Consider the following 6,121-nt stretch of genomic DNA (forward strand, 5'->3'; position numbering starts at 1 on the left):
CTGGGTGAAAGGTGCCCGGTCTCCCAGGACCTGGAGTAAAGTTGGGCCAAAATGTATTCTTCAAAACAAAAACAGAATCTGGAGACTCCTCTGAAACGCACAGACAGTCTGTTTCCATTCGGTACCAGTCGTTGGTATTGTAAACTTGGCTACAATAGCAATGATTGTCAAAAGTAGACTACCCCTTTATCTAGTGTTACTGAAGTCTGTAGAATTGCAATACTCTGAATGACAGCTAGGAGGAGAGACTTATGAATTTCATGCTGTCTATAGATAAGTTACTACGGTATATGTAATTTTTACCATTTGCATTATAAACTCTACAACTTTTTATTTTTTTTTATTTATTTTTTTTGCCCCCTTCCACATCTTATTTAAATGAGTAAAAAGTGGGCATGTCTTATTTGATATGCCACTTTTATAAACATCCACATAATGCAGTCTTTAACTACCCAGCCCTGATTTATCTGCCTCTTTCTACAACACCACATTCCACCCATAGCCAGTGCATCTCCTGTCGTCAAATAGTCTCTGACAGTCCAAATATCTGCAATGGTTCACTAAGCAGACAGTCTACCTGCACTTCCGTCTGCCACAGGGAGAAATCTTCCTCCAATATAAACTCTTCCTTTCTTATTGAAACGCTGCCTTTTCAATTGACAAGCCTTCCTACTACACTTTTCTAACATCCATCTAGGGATATATTTACTAAACTGCAGGTTTGAAAAAGTGGAGATGTTGCCTATAGCAACCAATCAGATTCTAGCTGTCCTTTTGTAGAATGTACTGAATAACTACAATCTGGTTGCTATAGGCAACATCTCCACTTTTTCAAACCTTCAGTTCAGTAAATCTAGCCCCTAGTCTTCTAATACCTGATGCCTCTTTGCCACCTTCCACTTGCTTGCTGCCCACCTGCACGTCCTCCTGAATAGCCCAGGACTTTGCCACCTACTTCAGAGACCAAATTGACACAATTTGACAAGATTACCCTACGCTCCCCAAGTCACCCTCTGGTCACTTCCCTACTCTGCACTCAATCATCGTGCCTACAACCTGCACCCTCAACCCTGTTTTCTCCACACTCTCCCCTACCCCACCACTGTGTGCCTGCCTGATTCTAGTTTATTTCTTCTACTGCTCTCCACTGACACCTTCCCATCCTCCTTTAAACAAATGCCTCCTAGCCAATATTTAAGAAATCATCCTGTCTAATTACCTTATTTCTTTCCTCCCATGCCTCCAGCCTACTTGAGCTACTTGTATAAGAGTCTTTAAATTCTCTCTTCTCACTCCCTTCTTGAATATCTGTCATCTGGTTTCTGACACCAACATTCCACTGAGGCTCTTTATTAAAGCTTAGCCTATTCCCAGCTCTACATTCTCACTTATGTCTGTTTCTCCAATCTAGGACTAGCAGCCAATTCTCCCACAAGATGGCTGCTCATGGTTAAAATTGAGTTTTCAGTTAACACTGAGGGTCTAATGCCGAGTTAGGAGCAAAAAAAAAAAAGAGTCAGGGGAGGGGCTGAATTTTTTTTTTTTTTAAATTGCTCTTGTCCCCCCAGCTGTGCCCCCTGAGAGCCACTAGGCAGGTGCCTAGGTTGCCTAGCGGTAAATCCGGCCCTGCCAGAGACTAGACTTTTTATCTTAGTCTACCTTCCTTTCTCTGGACTTTTAAATAGATAAAAAAAAATTGCTCTAATATCCCAAACATTAAAGTGCATGTTTGGGGGGGACAGAGTTATCAAATCTTCTAAAAAGTGGAGTTGTTGCCTATAGCAACCAATCAGATTTTGGTTATCACATTCTAGAATGTACTAGAAATTGTAGCTAGAATCTGATTGGTTGCTATGGGACAACACCTCCACTTTTCATTTTTAGAATGGTTTTTTGATAAATATACCCCATAATGTTATACTTGCTCTCTCTGAATTTCAAACGCTACAGAGCTTGTGCAGTGACTAGGGATGGTCACTTGTGGATCTTTGTAAGACTAAGCTGTGTTTTATTGGAGAAATGCACCCAATTAACGCTGTGAATTTGACTTAAGGCTTTGTTTTTACCTCCTCCAGGGTTTTTCAGTTGTACAGTGTCGCTTTATGGCTAGGTACACACTGGAGAATTTTTTTTGTCCAATCTGTTGTCTACAACGATTGTTCCTACGACTAAAGGTCTGAGAGGTCGGGTGATTCATGCATACACACTACACAAGTTTTACCTTCAGATCTGTGGCTTTCATCTGGTCCTCTAGTCGTTTAGAGAATGACAGCACAAAACTCACTCATTCCTGTCACACTGATTAAAACTTGTTATAGCTATACACATATCCTTACGAATTTTGTTTAGCTTCTGTAACTCTGAAATAAAATATTCAGTCTCTGACTGGAAAAAAAACAAACTATTCCATCTACAGCACTCGCTACATTTAGTCACCAGGACATGTTCATTGCTGGCATTGGCTGAAAAGACCATGACTCTGTAATCGCTATGGTGATCGTCCGTGCATACACATTGCATGACCGGTAGGTGACTGGAATGAGATAATTAAACTGTACAACCAAATTAAACTGCAGTTGGCACTTTGGAACGATCCATGTCTATCTTGTGATTATACTCACTAACGCAATATGTGGCCGAGCGGTCGTTTATCAGGTGATTGTCCCGATCATCGGCTGTAAAACCTCCAGTGTGTTCCTGGCCTAAGGAGCACAAGAACATGGAGAGATGTTGAGGCATCCATTTATACATGTAAAACCAGAATTCATTTGCCACGATATAAAACCCATTAATTGAGCTGCTTTTCCTGAGTGGGGCCTGGTTGCCTTGATATCTACTAATGTGAGTGGTATTGTGCTGTAGAAGATGATTGAGGATGGGTTTTTTGTTTTTGGGTATGACAAGTAACAGGTTAAATCAATAGTGTACGTTGTCTATGACCTAGGTTCCTTCAGCCTTTCTGTACAGCATGGAGTAGGTATGTCCTGGCATACTCCTGGCCAGCCGGCAGAGTCTTGAGCCGGGACCAATAGAGCCCTTATTCAGGCTGCTAGGACTGAAATAACTTCCTTTTAAAACCCCTCCAACGACAGATTTTATCCAAAGAAAAACTACAAAATATCTGGCTATACGTCATCTCCCTGAACAAAATGCTTTGTACTAACAGTGCCTTTAATTTGACATAGTTATACCCTGAACACAAGAAGGAAAAGAATAACTGCACACATAGGGACCCCGGGGCTGTGAGAATGGCGAAGATTGTACAACAGCTGACAAACCGTAGGTGGAAAACTGATTATGCTGCTTCATTACTTTGGACAGTTGACACTTTATGATGAGAAGATCAGCTGATGCCAGCCCACTGAGATCTAACCTGACCTAGCCCCAAATATTCAACCTTTCTTTGTGTGCCTTGACCTATGAGAAAGGGAGACCACATGACTGGGGGTAATGACAGAGTAGTAAATGCTTGAAATAAACTATGGTGCACACTTCTCCTGCAAGTTAGTTCAACAGTTCTCCTAGCTAATGAAAGGATGGCCACCATACATTCTCTAGTATTATTTTTGCAAATGGAATCACTAGCTCCACTGAGCTGTGGTGGGAGGCAAAGTTATTTTGAGAGATGAGGCTTTCTAGCATTTAAACAGCTTTATTATGCAAATGATTACAAAACTTCATACATACTTGCCTACTTTGGGATATTGTTCTCCGGGAGATTGGGCCGGGGATCGGAGAATCATATCATTTGGCCCCACCCCCTAAACTCACATCATGTTTTCTGGCCTATTACGGTGGCACGATGAGTGAGAATGTCCTAAGCCCCATTTCTGCCACTTAACTAATGAAGGCCCAGGAACCAGGAGGTTGTCGTGCTCTCCTGGGAGGACTCCCAGAAATTCAGAAGTCTCCTTGATATCCCGGGAGAGTTGGCAACTTTGACTTCATCTGATAAATTCTCCAGCACACACATACTTTCTTTCTGGGAGATGATTGTCTGCTCCTCATTTTTCGCTCTAACATTTTGCATAAATGGGCCATGTATTAATAATTGGTGTAGTAGACCTGTTTTACACCATTTAAACTCCGGTTTCCATTAAATCTACACTAGCAATATGTGTTGTGGGGCTAGTGTCACATTCATCAAATGTCATCTGTGTTTTGTATGAAGCCATGTACAATTTGTCACTTGTGACTGGACTTTGATGTTATGTGTGTTACAAGGCGCGGCGGTACTCACAGCCACCGCGACTCACTTCCTGTGCTCCCCAGCGTCCCGGCCGTCACCTTGACGACCGGGACGTTACTTCCGGGGCATGACCCGACCGTTGTCGCTAGTTATTCAGCGCCGTGTCCCAGCAATGCAAGAAAGCCGGGCGCGTGCGCGAGCATCCCCACCAGCCTGCGGGCTTAGTAATTTAATTAATTAGTTGTATGCTGGGGCTGTGGATACTTTCAGAGCTAGGCTCTGATTGGCTGCAATTAGTATTTAAGGCAGGGAAGGCTGAGCCTCCCTGCCGATTTATGCCTCCCAGTTGTGTACTGTGCTGACCTGCTTTGGACCCTTGGATTGCTGATTATTCGTTGTGACCCTCCGCCTGTTTATTGGAACCTGCCTGCTTGCTAGTGACCCTGACCCTTTGGCCCGTACCTCAGATTTTGCTGTTCTCCCTGTGACTTTGACCTTTGGTGTGTTTTCTGACTACTCTTCCTGCTAGTGACCCCTGACCTTGGCTTTCGTCTGACCATCCCATCCCATCTCTACTGTCTCCTGGTCTGCAGCTGCGGTTTAGTATAACGAACCTACACTACTTGGAGTTAAGACCTGGGGGCATCCGAGTACCTGTGAGTGTGTCCAGCTCTACAGGAAAGGCGGCTGCTATAGGTGAAGATCTCCGCCAGTCTATTCTGCAGGTTCGTTATCTGACCACCAGCAGCCTAACAATATGCACAGAAATGAGGGTCCCTAGTCATATCGCCAGCAAAGGCTTCTGCTCAGCTATGGCTCATGCACAAATTAAGCAAATAAAACCCCAGCATGGTCAGTGTGCTGTGTAATCTGGACTTCCCTGGATGCCTATAATTATGACTTGTATGGCTGCAAAAGGAGATCAGCTAAAATTGACTATAAATTTCAACCTGTGGCACAAGCAGTCCGTTTAATGCAGACCCCACAGATCAGGGTATTGTAGATGGGTTACAGTGTTAAACTGCTCATGACACCTGGCAATGCATGGTTGACAGTTGGGTGGTGCAGGTCATGTACTACCAGCAGTGGAGGAAGGTGATATGATCACATGAATCCTTCATCATTGACAAATAGATGAGTACATGTGCGGCACCAACCTAAGGAACTCTGCAGCCCTGAGTGCTCGTTTCCACCAATGACAGGTTTCCACTAAGTCATTTTTGGGTTGCCCATAGGAATTATGTTCCAACTGTCAAATTTTATTCCATCTTCTTGAAAGATGACTTTATTCAAAGTTGCCACTCTCCCGGAATGTCCGGGAGACTCCTGAATTCCCCGGACTCCCGGGAGAGCAGAGTGACCACCCAGTTCCTAACTACCATAATAGTAAAGTGGTGGGTGCGTAGGATGTGAATAGTGCATCATTGTGGCCCCGCCCCCTGCTGTAAGAAAAAGTGATGGATGTTTAGGGGGCGGGGCCAAATGACGCAATCTGATCCCCTTCCTGCACGTCCACCTCCCCCTGATCTCCTAGCGCACTCCTTGGCAAGTATGACTTTATTTACTTCTAAAACTTCAAGCGAAGGTTGAATGGTATGTAATCTACGACCTGCATGCAGGTTTGGATCAGAGGGTTATGTTTAATAATATCAAAGATTCAGCTCAAATCTTATTGTGATCAGATCAAAGACTTGGCTCTGTCCACTAGACTCTCTGGTTGTAGATAAAATGTTCGCCCCGGTTATCTTCCCTCCAAGACTGTTTAGAATACTGTGGGTGATGAACTTTTATAGTAAACCATTCCGGCCTGTTTTACTGTAGGGGGTTTACTAACAAGTGGGTGGTAAACTCTGAACTGGGTATTCCCAGTTATTGCAGGTCAGAAGATCCGCTGTAGACTGTACTGCAAAAAACAAACATCTACTATATTAA

The sequence above is a fragment of the Mixophyes fleayi genome, chromosome 9 (genome assembly GCF_038048845.1).
Source record: "Mixophyes fleayi isolate aMixFle1 chromosome 9, aMixFle1.hap1, whole genome shotgun sequence".
NCBI lineage: Eukaryota > Metazoa > Chordata > Amphibia > Anura > Limnodynastidae > Mixophyes > Mixophyes fleayi.